A 15919-nucleotide genomic window follows, 5' to 3' on the forward strand; every position below is an offset into this window, starting at 1 on the left:
CTGACAAAAACTGAGGACTGATGGATGTGGGGGGGAGGGGGGATGGGCATGGAGGAGGGCACTTTGGGGATGAGCACTGAGTGTTATGTGGAAACTAATTTGACAATAAACTATTTGTAAAAAAAAAGAAAAAAAGAAAAAAAAGAAAAATATCCAGATGAATTTCTGAAATTTCAACTATATTCACTGATGTCAATACGTTGCAGAGATGCCAAGAGACATCCCAGTGAGATACTCACCTTCCAGCTGTGCCCAGATATACCATTTGTCTTAAGGACTAAAATTCAGAGATAACAATGCCCTCTCATCCATAGGCTCATAGTCATAATAATCTCCTTCTTTCTGGATTCCAGTGCTTGAGCCAGATTACTTTTCATACTGTTTCTTCATATACTTTGCAACATGATCACATCGTATTTTTCTTCAAAACTCTGGCAGATTGTTTGGGCTAGAGATAGATGGAGACAAGAGGCACCATCTGGTGCAAGATCTTTATTCCTTGTTAGCACTATAGGAGTTCTGGTATTTTACATGGTTCAGGCAGTAGCAACAAATTTTTTATATGCATAGATTGAGAAGGTGTAAGATGGTCAAATGGCCCTTGGCACTGTCTAAGCACATCACTAGTTTCTTTGGTGTAGAGTTGGGTTTTTTTGTTTTGGGGTGTTTTTTTTCCTCCAATTCAGACAACCAGTGGCATATGGTTTCATGATTCACAAAGATGGTCCTTGACTATAGATTTGACGATCTCAACACAACTTCCAGGCTTGCCAGAGCTGTGTTACAGCAGAGAGAGCAAATAGCTCATGATATTTCTCCTCTGATGAGTAAGCTCCAAAATCACAGGTTTAAATTTGATCTGGGACTGAAAGAAAAGGAACCATGCCCTCCCATACCAGTATCCATGCTTTTTCTTTGTCAGAGGTGAGTGTCTATTTCCGCATCATTGATCCATGGCTTCAGGGAACAAAAACTCAAATAATGCCCAGGTTAATTCTGTTGACTTTTGCTGAATATATACATTTGCTCTTTTCTCTATTTTTCTATTCTTTGGAACTCCAAGCCTCTCCTGAACTCTAGCTATAGTTCTAAAAATCTAGCAACAAATTAATAGAAGTTTTTTCACCTTCCACACACAAAGTCAGTGTTTTCTAATGGAATTAGCTAAGAATTGGGTGCCAGGAGATTTGCTCAGAAGCTCTCACAGCTACCTTGTGAGGATAAGTGAAAAAATGAACTGGAACAGTGCTTTGGAAACAAAATAAAACATCAAAAAATGAGGCTTATACGAGTGAATCTTGACTGCAGTTGAAGAATAAAGTTAAAGGAAACCTCACCTGTTGGCTCCTGACTTCAGAGGGCTACCTGGAGTTACTGGTATTGGAATGTGTTGCCAAAAATTGGAAGTATCTTTCTAATGATCGCACTAATGCTGTTTTAATCTCTGTGAACTGCTCTGCCATTACCCTACACACATATGGTCCTCATTCTCCTCTCTCCTGTCAACCAATTCCTTTGATTCTTTTATTTTTTCTTAGTTTATTGTCAAGTTGGTTTCCATATAACACCCAGTGCTCATTCCTTTGATTCTTTTAAACCCTTCTGTCTCTTTCATGCTTCCTCCATATACTTTCTTACCTGAAGAATCACCTTTTTACGCAGTTTTCTGGGTCCATTAATTATGACTTTTTTCTACTGAGTTCTTTGGTCACTTTTCCCTGCCATCCACCTCTCCTCCACTGAAAGCCTCCTATTTCTGATATCATGAAATGGTGCAGTTATCAGTGGGGTTGATTCGAAATGAAGAAGGAAAAGAAGAAATAACAGAACATAAATAGGGTGCTATGTTGAAGAAAGTAGATGTCAATATGACAGCAGATGGTGTAGATAAACTCACTATTAATATGGTCACCTCGTTGCATTTGCCACATGTCCGCAACTGTAAACCATACATACAACTCAGAAATATAACAAGCCCTGCAGGTGGTTATTTACCGATGCTCGTTAGTCAAGAGTTATGCCACAATCGATTCTTTTTGTATTTGTCCAACAGGCGGAATACCTCATAATGTTGAGGTCATTTTTTCCTAAAAGCTAATGAGTTGTGATTAGTCTTATTTTTATGTTAACAGGACATGATCTCCTTCAAGTTCAAAGAGAGATATCTGTGTACTCCTCACACACCTCTGTTTCAATTCTGTAATGGAAATCTGCTTCTTCTTGGAACACATGCCTGAAAAAGAAGAAGTGAACATATACCACTCTGTCTTGACAAGTAGGAAAAAACAATCTCCATGTAGTAGTTCATTTCTTCTCTACTCTGTATGTTGGGGGTGAAACAGAAGCTGGAGTCCAGGGAATGACTGACCAACAGTGTGCTTTAAGTTGTAATGACTTCACACAATCCTGACTTGGGAGAGAAATTCGGAGCTGGTGACAAACTGAGGATCCAAGTTGCTCTCAATAAATAGACCATCCCAAAATTTCCCTGGTGAACATAAAATAAAGGCCACACTTATCAAATTGACATTTAAAGCTCTCCACAATTTGATAGCAACCTATCTGTCCAACATCTAAACTATTTTCATCCACTGACCTGATGATTCCTGTAGAAAAGTCTATTCACTGTAACTTTATAAAACATTATATGGATTCTAGCTTCCACAGTTTCATTTGCATGTATCTCTTTTTGAGAAGTCCACCTCCTTACCTCTCAACTTATCTAAACATCTTTCATTTGGATCTGCCCTACAGACTCATGCCATCTATGTTTCCTTCCCAGCTGCTTCAGACCTTGATGATCCCTCTCTCCTCAGATCTCCTAGACAGCTGATTTCCCACTCTACCCATTAGGCTCTTATTATGGGCTATCTTTGATTGCTAGTTAACATTTTTTACATATGTCCTGTCCTCTCTATGAAATTCTGCGGTGCCAGATGCTATGATTCAGCCCAGGGTATAAATTCCTTGGAGATAATCACTCATTTCTTTGTGCAACCTTTACAGAAAAGGCACTCATTTTATTTGTCAATGGATCATTTTACTGAATTCCTGCATTTTAAATATAAGTGCATAATCAATGTTAAATGTTCAACTCCAAATTTCTCTAACTGTAGAGATGTTTGCCAAATTGAGTCTGGCTTTATAAAAGCATATTGCTAGGCATTAATGTAAGCCTGAGATAACACCCTGAAATCTAAGTTAGAAAAATACAGATTGAAAGCCTAAGAAACAAAGTAGAGATAAAATTAAAAATTTCCTTTAAAAATCTGTAACAAAGACCTTTTTAAACAATTGTTTTTTAAGGACACCTTTTCAATATAATTAATAGTCTGACCATCAACATGGTATTACAAGACTTAGTTTTTTAAACAAAAGATCATTGACCTCATCTGGTATTCACAGCAAAAATAAAATATGTAAACTAGCTTGTGTTGAAAAAACGCTAAGACAAACCTGGTCAGTATATTCTCAGCTTAGCTCTGAAAGAAGCATTCTGAATAATGTAGGACAATGGAACATTCTACAAGGAATTCAAGAAAGTAAATTAGAGAAGGTGACAGTGTCTAGAAAAATAAATATAGTGACAAAGACAAATTTTACACTGGCAGCAATGTGATTATATCTATATAAGACTATTGCACAAACTTTTTATACCAAAGTAAACATTCCATTCAGCCCAGTAATTGTAAATTCAGTCACACAACCAAGTAGATTGCCCCACTCAATTAACTGGCTGGTCAACTGAACTGACTGAATGTTAAGGTATTAAAAATATTTGGCTGAACTTCTTACTTGACACATCCCCAAAAGCAAGGGAATCGAGAGCAAAAATAAACTGTTGGGACCTCATCAAGATTAAAAGCTTCTGCACAGCCAAGGAAACAACCCAGAAAATTAATAGGCAACCAACGGAATGGGAAAAGATAGTTGCAAATGACATATCAGATAAAGGGTTAATATCCAGAGTCTATAAGGAACTCACCAAACTCCACGCCCGAAAAACAAACAACCCAGTGAAGAAATGGGCAGAAGACATGAACAGACACTTCTCCAAAGAGGACATCCAGATGGCCAACAGACACATGAAACGATGCTCAGCATCCCTCCTCATCAGGGAAATACAAATCAAAACCACACTGAGATACCACCTCACGCCAGTCAGAGTGGCTAAAAAGAGCAAATCAGAGAACTCTAGATGCTGGCGAGGATGTGGAGAAACGGGCACCCTCCTGCACTGTTGGTGGGAATGTAAACTGGTGCAGCCCCTCTGGAAAACAGTGTGGAGGTTCCTCAGGAAACTAACAATAGAACTCCCATATGACCCAGCAATAGCACTGCTAGGAATTTACCCAAGGGATACAGAAATGCTGAGGCCTAGGAGCACATGGACCCCAATGTTCATAGCAGCACTCTCCACAATAGCTAAAACATGGAAAGAGCCTAAGTGTCCATCAACAGATGAATGGATCAAGAAGATGTGGTTTATCTATACCATGGAATACTACATGGCAATGAGAAACAATGAAATCTGGCCATGTGTAGCAACATGGATGGACCTTGAGGGTGTTATGCTGAGCGAAATAAGTCAGGCAGAGAAGGACAAATACCATATGTTTGCACGTATAGGAGGATTAGGAGGAACTTGACGGAGGAACAAGGGGGAGAAGAAGGGCGGAAATGGTGGGGGAAAGGGAGAGAGGCAAACCATGAGAGACTCTTGAATGCTGACAAAAACTGAGGACTGATGGATGTGGGGGGGAGGGGGGGATGGGCATGGAGGAGGGCACTTTGGGGATGAGCACTGAGTGTTATGTAGAAACTAATTTGACAATAAACTATTTGTAAAAAAAAAAAAAAAAAATATTTGGCTGATAACTTAAAGTGGCCTTAGAATGCAAAGAGTATATAGCTGTAAAAATCATTTTCTCAGCTTAAAGTAATACAAAATGTTGAGCTTCAGACTATCAGCTGTCCACCAAATGTGTGCTCTGTCCATAGAGCAGAGTTGCTGCTAGAGAGTGTTTACAGAGCCTGGGAGTCCATTTACCAGTCGCCTTGCATTTAGGTGAGGTCACCTCACCAGTTCTAATAAAAAAGATATAAAGGAAGAAAGGAAGAGAGAGTGAGAGAGAGAAAGAGAAAGAAAGAAAGAAAGAAAGAAAGAAAGAAAGAAAGAAAGAAAGAAAGAAAGAAAGAAAGAAAGAAAGAAAGCCTAAAAGAGGGTTATTTGGGGAATATAATAGTTTTAAAAAACACTGGTACCTTCTCCTCAGTTCTTCTCCTATTTGTCCGGGCCCTTTTCCTTTATGTGTTTCCATCATTGCTACATTATGGTCCTTGTGGTTGAGAGATTTTGTCATAAGTTAAGTGTATTTCAGCTCAGGCTACTATCACAAAAAAAACATAGACTGGGTGGCTTAAACAACAGCCAGTTGATCACATTTATTCATCACAGTTCTGGAGGATGGGATGTCCAACGTGAATGTGCCTCCAGAATTGGTTCTTGGTGAGGGCTGTCTTCCTGGCTTTCAGAAGCCTGCTATGTGCTATATCCTCACGTGGCCAAGAGAGGAAGCTCTGGTGTCTCCTCTTCTTAGAAGGACGTTAATCCCATTATGGGAGCTCCGCCTTCATGACCTCATGTAAACTAAATTATATCTCTAAGGCCCAACCTCCAAATACCATCATATCAGGGCTAGGGCTTCAACATACAAATTATAAAGTTTGGGGCAGAGGAGGGACACAAACACTCAGTCCATAAGCTTTCTCTTCCCAAACCGGGTATTTATTAACTTCTGTTGGCCCACTCAAAGCTTAAAGAGAGGCTTAGAAAAGAGCCTAATTATCCAGTGAAAACTGAGACCACAATCCATGCATCATAATTCAACATTTGAGTATAATAAAAATAATGATGATAGTGATAATAATAAAAACTGAATGGTTTTTTGTAAAAAGTTTTTAAAACAATTTGTAAAAATGAATACTATGTTTGAAGGCTTCTTTTTTTAGTCTTTCAAAAGGAAAAAAATAACTATTTCAATTAGAACTGAGTTAGGCGAGCTTAAGCAATCTCTGTAAGTATCAGGAAAAAAAAAAAAAAAAGGACTATCTGAGCCTGTTGCAGTTTATTCCCTCCAAGGCATTCAATGGGAAGGGCCCTGGGCCATTACTGTAGTCTAATATTCAAGTTACTGATTCAAACCACAGTCCATCCAAGAAAGCCCCCTGCAGAGCCCTTAATATTACTCAGCGCAAAGAACTGCATTGTCTTCCTAAACATTAATTTAGAATGAACTTATATGAGCTCTTATCTGCACCACAATCTTATAGAGCCACTAACATTACCCTGAAGCTGGACCAGGATAAAATACAAAGTTAGGGTCCTGTGAATTGCAAAGGAGTGAGACAAACTCAATGGGTCCATAAGATCTTGGAAAGGAAACACACTTCACCTAATTGTTCTACAATTTCTTTAACTGTTAGATAATGTTAGCATTTACAAGGGAAACCAGTAACTTAAGCAAAAATCCTACTTTTTAAAATATATAACTGCTACTTTTCCTTGGTTTGAACCGATTTTCCCCCTTTCCCCTAACTTCTGCTGTTATTTGGGGTTTCCAAATATAATAGTGCTTCTGACCATTCTTAATTGCACCGTAATGGGTGTTAAGCACAGGACTGTGTGCAAACAGACTCAACTTTTCTAGTCTTTGACTGTTCCTTGCCTCTGGCCTCTGTCAGAGAGGCTTGCTAACTACATCTCAGGGGAGCAATCACATAGCTTGACTCAGCCTGTGGCTCTGACTATTGGGACTTCCTGAAGTCACAACCACTTTGGCGTCCAGAACTGGGGCAGAGCGTGTCTACTCTTCATAAAATCCAGAGACTGCAAGTGTGAAACGTGAGAGCTGATTAGGGATGCACCTTAAATGGTATCAAGGGAGCCAGTTAGCAATGCAAAATATGAGATAATATAAACATAACATTCACTGCCAGTTGATCACTTATGTGAGCACCACGAAAAGCAAAATACAACAGAAAAAAAAAATTGGAGGTGAGCAATAAATACAAGATTTCTTCAAAGATAATTTTGCATAAAAGTTCAATTTTATGGGAAAAATGCATAATAAAATGATGTGGAATGATGTGCCAGAAAAAAATTGATATGTCTATTTGTCTTTCTGGAACTGGGCTTGGTATTAATCATTGCTAATGGGTATATCTAGTCTTTTTAATATATACACTCTTCTTTTCTTGCATGTTATTGATTGAGGGAATTTGAAGTTAGAGGATGCAATTATTTTGGCTGTATTTAAACTTCTGTGACTACAATAGAATCATTCCATTTTCTCTCTTAAAAAGCCAAAGTAATTTTGATTCAGGAATTTCTTTTTTAATTATCAGTTTTTAAGGAACATAGCATCATGCTTAGCAGAAGGGGCCTTTCTTCCTCTGTATTCTGGTGTAGCTACTCTCCTGTCAGCCAAGGCTTTCAGAGAGAGGAGAAAAAAATCTTCATAAAAGCTTTGGCCTAATTAACAAGAATGAACTAGATTTTATGATGAACAATTTATAGGCAGTTAATAGAGCTCATACACGGTAGCCAGGAGCTAGATAATTTATCATAAAAGGAATTTCAGTTACACTCCTAATCCTCATTCTCTTGATATTGCAACCAACTGCATTTACAATTGCCAGTTTTATAAGCTTTGATTTACTGACAAATGATGCTGCATTTTATAGAGTCATAATGAAACTTATAAATGCAGTAAATACTTGTATCTCTGCCCATATGCTTCAAATAGCTTGCCAAACAATTTACTCTTCTACATTGTTATCTCTAGATGAAAATAATTTTTCAAAGATCTCCTAAGGATTCTTCATACTAGCACAAATAATAATAAAAGTAATAGAAACTTGCTTATTAACCGTCCTAAGTATTTGTTGAAAAGAGACTGATTTATCCACATTTTAAAAGGACTGCTGTAATGAGTTATGAATGATAAATACTTCTCAAAATTATAAAAAAGATGAAACAGCAAATATCCAAACATAATTTTTTAAAGGGCAGAATTTAAAGTAGGTGAGACCCAGGAGATCATATTGTCTCATCACTTGGTGTCTTATTGCTGTTCCTATTTCAGTTTATTTTAATTTTTAATGTTTATTTACTTATTTTGAGAGAGAGAGAGAGAGAGAGAACACAAGCAGGAGAGGGGGAGAGAGACAGAATCCAGAGCAGGCTCAGCAATTTCAATGTCGGGCTCAATCCCATGAGTCATGAGATCATGACCTGAGCCAAAATTGGCAAACACTTAACCAACAGAGCCACCCAGGCACCCCACTGTTCCTATTTTAAAGTTATAAACAAAATATGGCAACACACTGTGGGGGCAGAACTGGGTGACTGTATATAACATCACATCAGCTTTATCTCCTTTATCCATTGATCTCTAGAGGAGTTCTTAAAGTCCTCAAATTAGGTAACACCTGCTCCAGAAAAGCTCCCCTGACCACTGACATCACTTCTATATACCTTCTTACCCTTCTATTATTCTTCCTCATGTCACAAAAACAAATACAACTGCATTGCAACTAACTGATTAGCATTCATATCTCCCATAGGCCATGAGTTCTAGGACAGTAAGGACCACCATATTCCCACTCTGGAGTCAAAACACTGTCTGAGACATAATGTTTTTGTGAATGAGTAATATTCTTGGTTTCCAGCCTGTTAATATAAGTGAAATAAAGCATTCTATTTGTATGATCCAGTAATAAATTTGGTCACTGAAACTAGCGGTGAACTAGTCTGCATTTTATTTATTTTTTGTGTTTTTTTTCAAAAAAATTTTTTAATGTTTTATTTATTTTTTATAGTTTATTGTCAAATTGGTTTACATATAACACCCAGTAGTCTGTATTTTAAAAAGTCACAACTTTCTCCACTCATTTCTCATAACTAGCATTATAAATATTCTTAAACATTATGCTCTATTTAGATCTTCCACATTTTAAAAGGGACATGTTATAATAATGAAAAAGTGATCAAGAAAATAATAAAAAATAAGAAATGACTAGAGGACAAGGTCACAGAAAGATGATAGTTTGGCCTGAAACAGATGGGCTACATATTACATTAATCATGGTCTTTGGGGACAAAAAGAAAGTGGTGCCTTGAGGGGACAGGGCCATGGGCCACTGCAGAGTTGTTTAGTCCCCATAAGTAACAAACTCCTGATGTAACAGGCTATGAGATATGAGATTAAGTGCCTACAGTTCCACTCAATAGCCCATTTTTCTAGTGATTCTGGATTTAGTGCTGCCTTCCCACCCACCAGTTTTTGTACAGCTGATCAAATTACAAGCAGGTGGTCTATTTTAGTTTATCATCAACTATTCCCAAATATCAAATATACCTCTTTTTATCTCCTTATCCAGGGTTTCTTATCTCCTATCTAAAGTTTATGAAGTAGGCTCCATTATATTTTTAAAGCAAGATATTTTTCTGGGAAAATGATTGTTTTTCCTCTCAGATTCACCCCATCACCACAGAGAAGATGAGGCTCAAACAGCTGTCCCAGAAGGCGGGTCGCTGGCTGCCAAATCACCCATAAGAAGACAGCATCCTCAGCACGTTCAGAATGGCTAGCAGGAAAATGCAGCTGAAAATCTGTGAGTTCCCTGACACCTTTTCCAATTTATTCCCCATCTGTGGAAGTGTGGAGACCCAATGCAGAACATGCTTCCAGCACTTTCTACTGAGGATGCCAGCCCAGCAGGGCCATGCCAGCCCATGACACCTATGAGAGACAGAACCAACAACTCTTTTGCCCTGAGTCAAAATAAAGCCTAAAAATGCTTTTATGATTCCTAATGTCAACTAAAAATAACAGAGGTGGTTAGTTCAGACCCAAGATTCACCTTGGAGATTGTTCCTAATTGTGCATATCCCCCAAAGTGTCTTTTCTCTAAATGGAATTGGTCATTGACATGTGAATGTGCTCCTAATAGCAAAATAAAAATATTCCCTGCCCGAAGCATTATAATAAAGTTGTCTTCTTCCATTTCATTGTCCCAGAACATTTAATCAATTGACATGACATCTGGGGCAGGTCAAAAGGAGCCACATCTATTAATTTATAATTGCGATAGTCATTAACTTATTGATGACATATTCTTATTACTTTAACTTATTTTTAACATTTTTAGTTTTAGTTTTTAAAATGTTTTTAAACTATACACTCACTTGAGAGTCAGAGGTGGAAACTCAGGCACTTTTTTATCCTGTGTTCCCCATTTTGAAAAAAATCCAGCCGCAAGGAAAATTCTGAAGTGGACACATTTTGTCTGCAAAAAAGCTGGCCTCCCATTTAAGAGGGTTTTTCTATTGCCTTCCTAAGATCAAGAGCCTAAGATGACCCTCCTACCAAACTCTCATCTAAATTTTATATTAAATGAAATTTTGAAAATATATTTAATTCTCCTAACACAGAACCAGGTACATAGTAGAGCCCCAAATTTATTAACTTCCTTCGTTATCCAGCTCAGGAAATAATCCTTTATCAGTTATTTCCAAATGTATGACAATATCAATCAATAATTTTCTTCTCCCTGAAGTATTGCCTTCTCTAGTTATAAAATAAAAGCCTTGTCTCCTTATTAAAGAAGGTGTGTGTGTGTGTGTGTGTGTTTGGATTAGGAGGGAGAGAAGGAGAAGTGGAATGAAAGAAATACAAATACTTCCTAGGATGCTGAATGGCACAAAGTAAGCAGTCACCTTGCTCTGCCTACACACAAAATCAAATTTGCTCCCTTCCCCACTCCCTCCCCGCACCTCCTACCACTCACCACCTCTGACTCCTCAGGCCAGATTCCCTGCCTTTATCTTTCTGAATTCACAACCCTATCTTAATTCTGGTCTCAAACTAAGTACATAAGTACATTACTGACAAGACAATGCTTGCCCAGGCAGTCAGTGGGAAGTAGATAACCATTAAAAATGCTTAATTCCAAACATGGGAATGAATAAGCTAAACCACTTTGGTAACAATTTTCCTCAGAAACGAGTATCATGAGGAAAAGCATTCCTTAGCACAATGGTGTGTACATGACAAGTGGTTGGGTTCATTCACTTAACATGTTTTGCGTAAGCTGTGATTAGTCGTCTACATTTTTTCTGATATCGTCTCCATCATATTGTGAATTTTAGTCTTAAACAATGACTGATTCAAATATTTGAGAACATATCAGTCAGGAATTCTCCACCCTATTAACAAAAATATTGTAAATACTAACTAACTTGGGGAATCTGCTATCCCATATTTCTTCCTCTACAAGCTTATCAAATGTCCATGCATATATGCATTTGCCTGCAAATTTTCTTGCTAAGCAGAAGTATACTCACAAAGCCATGGTCACCCTTTTATTTGTATGGGCAAAATATCTGTTAGAGCAAGGACTGACTTGCAGGTACAGTCCAGGGCATCTTGGAAAGGCACACCCTTTCTACAGAATATGGGCCACTCATCTAGACATCCTAGTATTTTGACATAAGCTCTGTCAGACAGAAGATGCCATGCTACCAGATACACTTCTTTTGAAAATGTCATCCAGGGTAGAAATTGATTTTCTGCCTCAAATACAGCTGCTGCTCTGAGAAACCCCCATCCTATTAAAAGTGTCCCTGCTCTGCTCCAACTAGACATAAGCCACATGATGGAATTGACAGATTTGCAGGAATGCAAAATTCCCACTGATTCATTCATTCATTCAACAACAAGTGTATTTTCATTCAGTATACAAATCACTGTTGTAGATGCTTGGGGATATGACAGTGAACAAGAGAGGGAACTCTTGTTCCATGCTCTCATGGAACTATTTGCTATGATTTCAGATACTGTATTATTACATAAAATAATATAAAACAGGGTCACTTGCTAGAGAAAGACTATTTTGGATTGGGCAGTCAAAGAAAACCTCTTCCAAGGCTGTGATATTTGAGCAAGTCATATAAAATCACAGATAGTGAATAATCTGGTAGAAAGGGCACAGGATCTGGACACAGAAGACTCAAGTTCTATTTTTTTTTTTTTTTTAGTCTTTAGGCCAGTTCCTGAAAGCTGCCTTTTAGCACAGAATAGGTATCCCACCGGGAACACTTCTCAACCTCCCTAAAAGGGTTGATATTGGTTCAACTTGATGAGCATTTCCATTATGATATTTATATCATGACTAAAACCCACTACATCCATCTTTTTAAATACGAAGACTCTAAATCAATGGTTCTCAACCCTGGATGCACAATAACTTGGAATCCTAACCCTGCTGGCATTGCTTTAGATGCTGAAGTAAATAATAAGAGATGAGTCAGTATGAAGGATTGCTAGGTGCCATCCACAAGCAGCTAAGAGAAGGGGTAAGGGATGAGGGTCTTCTAGAATTGGTAAACCCACAGTCACTGGATGCTTCACTGCTTTATAGAAAACCACCTGATATTGGTGAAAATCTCTGAAACAATTCAACATCTTCACAGCAGATTTATCCCTGGTGGTTTAGCATAAGATATCTGTATCAGGGGCAGAAAAAAAAAATCGTGGTCATATGATCAAGCAAGATTTGGATTGGAGGTGATGTATATGTTTGTGGTGTAACCACATCTTTTTTTTTCAAGTTTTACAACAGAAATCACACTCTTTTGAGGTTAAATACTGTCATACTCTCTTCAAAAGATTTCAAATTTCACACCTCCACCCACACATTAACTTAGTAGTCCAAACCAGATGGAGGTTAGCACTTTAGGTTAGAATGACTGTCTGGCGAAGTCTTTACTTGATTGCCCATAACCTTTAGTGCTTGTACCTTTAGGTCTATCAGCACTTTGCTTGATTTCTGACATTAAATTGCCTTTAAGCTAAACCAAGTCTTACTCTAAGCTACACAAAAAAAATTTTTCATACCATAACCATGTGGAGTGGCTCCAAAATAGTTTTTTGATAGATCATTAGGAAGAACCAAGAGAGAATTCAAAGATGAGTCACAGTGTTTTCATAAACAAACACATTCACAGTCCAGAACCTTTACTCATGGTACTCACATCTCCACCAAATGCTCATTTCTTTTATCTATTCACCCAAATGTTACCTTTTTCAAGGCTCAACTCTATCCACTTCTTCTTTCTCCCTCGACCAACCTTCTAGAACTCATAATACATATATATATACACATTATATATATGTGTGTGTATATATATATATACATTATGTATGTGTGTGTGTATATATATATATGTGTGTGTTCCATTGACTTCTGTGTAATTGTTTCTGTATTTGGTTTAACTGAAATATGCATGTCCCTACAAGATGAAAGATATATCTACAGGTTAAAAACTGTATTTTAGGGGCTCCTGGGTGGCTCATTTGGTTAAGTGTCCAACTTCGGCTCAGGTGGTGATCTCATGGTTTGTGAGTTCAAGACCCGTGTCGGGCTCTGTGCTGACAGCTCAGAGCCTGGAACCTGCTGCAGATTCTGTGTCTCCCTCTCTCTCTGCCCCTCTCCACTCGCTTTCTATTTCTCTCTCAAAAATAAACGTTAAAAAATTTTAAGTATATTTTATAGTGGTATCCCTCGTAGCTTCTCTGTAATAGACTAGAATCAGGCACACACTAGGGACTTGGAAGATGGGCAACAAATGAAACTCCTCTTGGAGAAGTTGCATAGGGCTATGGGATTAGAGTTTGACCTGAATCATGTGTCCAGAAAAAAGCAGAAGAATGGACTCAGTAAGCATGCTCCCGGCTGGAAACCAGTAGCTTTGGACACAGGAGGGAAGATCTCAATATCTGAAAGCAGGACCAGATTGGAAAGTTAGTTCAATGACACCTCTATAAAATGGGCTTGCAGAATTCCAAGACAAATAAACACAAAGTGTGTAAAGCAGCTATACAGTGACGACTAACATATAGTAGGTGCTTGGCAAATAATAGCTATTATGATGATGGCCCAACATTATTTGAAAAACCAAGACTTTTACTATATTTTTGACTGGAAATTCAGAAAGAGATGAGATATAAAAAATGCAGGCAAAATTAAAATCTATGAGAAAGATTGACTGGGTCACGATGAATACTTAGATCCAAGTGAAATTTGGATTTGTGTGGGAAGAGGGCTTCTCTTCAGTTTCTCTTTTATTACCCCAGAAATGTATCTTTTTTCCTTCTTTCTGGCTGGTCTTATAAAATGTTAAAGCTTCCATATCCTAGATATCACAACAATGTGGTAAAAAAGAAAGTACCCAGGATTTGAAATAAGCATATGTGGGTTCCTATCTCACTGGAAGAAATTGAACAATTATCTTAATCTCTGCACCTGGTTTAGATCCATTGTAAAATAAGCATACTTATTCCACAATGCTCTCAAAAAAATTAAGACGATATATAGAACTTACTGATACCTTGGAATTGAAATCAGCCATACTATTCAGCGATCAAATAAAAAAAATAATACTCCATAATGAATTGGTACTTATTATTTCCTATAAGCAAAGAACCATGAAAGAAACAAAAGAAATTGGAGTCAGAGGACCCAATCTCAGAGAGCTAGCCGCTGATGGGGCTGCGATTCACTTAAAAAGGACACAAAACTAAACTGGCTTAGTGCCAAGTGTGAAAACACGGAACATTCCATAGGGAGTGCTGATGCACAGAGCTTGATCATTAACCTTCCAGGGCTACCACCCAAAGGCCATCTCAACAGAGCTCTAACCCATCCCTCGAAGCCTCATTTTCCAGGTCTTTCTCACAGATTGTTTCAGTCAGCTTGGAAAACATGCTGTCCCTGAGCATGTGCTGAAGTTTCCCTCTGTTTGCTTATGCTCCTTCTTTGCACATCTAATCATGAAGATACCCATAATCTTTCCTCTTTAAAACCCCTTCCATTCATTACTACACATTCTAAACGTCACTCTCTCCATGAGGCTTTCCTAACTCTTTAAACTCACTGTTCACTTTCCACTTGTGAACCCTCACTTCATTTTGTTAGTGCCCCTCTCTGTCAGTTTCTACAGTCTACTTACATATTACCTTTTCCCTCTTGGATTAAAAAACAGAATACTTAGCCTCCTTCACCTTATATTGCCCCAACAACTTGCTCATGGCAGGTATTTACTAACTTTTTAAATATTGGATTCACTAACAGAATCTGGTAGAGATGTTTCTAAATGATGTGACAAATAAATGCAATCTTAACCTTGATTGGGACAAAACAACTCTCTTGCTACCTCATTCATTTATTCCTTAAATATTTGTTACTGGTGCCTATGTGTTTTTTTTTTTAACATGTATTCATTTTTAAGAGAAAGAGTGTGAAAGAGGGAGACACAGAATCCGAAGCAGGCTCCAGGCTCTGAGCTGTCAGCACAGAGACCCAACGTGGGGCCTGAACCCACAGACTGCGAGATCATGACCTAAGCCAAAGTCAGACTCTGTACTGACTGAGCCACCCAGGAGACCCACTGGTGTCTATGTTGTATAAACATATTGGATATTTGCAAGTATATCACCTGCAGAAGCAGGTGATAGGATTGTGATAAAGAAGTACAGGATGGGCAGGTGGGTGGTAGGGGGATAAATACTCATTCCTCAACACTCTCCACAGGACTTCTAATGACGAAGAAATGTTCTCAGTATGAATAAGAGTGTTCGCCTCAACATCAAATCTCTCTCCAAAGAGGGCAAGAGCAGAATGAATTAAGCTGAGCCAGAGAAGAGATATGGATTGAAGGTGGAGAAGGCCCCTCCTCTCTCTCAATATGAAACTTGTAGTCCCCTAGCAGAGGAAAATATTGGGCAGATTGATATATATTTTTATCTCCCCAGGAAAACTTCATGTTACATACAAGACATTATTATTATCACAA

Source organism: Hyaena hyaena, unplaced genomic scaffold (assembly GCF_003009895.1).
Source record: "Hyaena hyaena isolate Hyena2069 unplaced genomic scaffold, ASM300989v1 scaffold_815, whole genome shotgun sequence".
In the NCBI taxonomy this organism is placed as follows: Eukaryota; Metazoa; Chordata; class Mammalia; order Carnivora; family Hyaenidae; genus Hyaena; species Hyaena hyaena.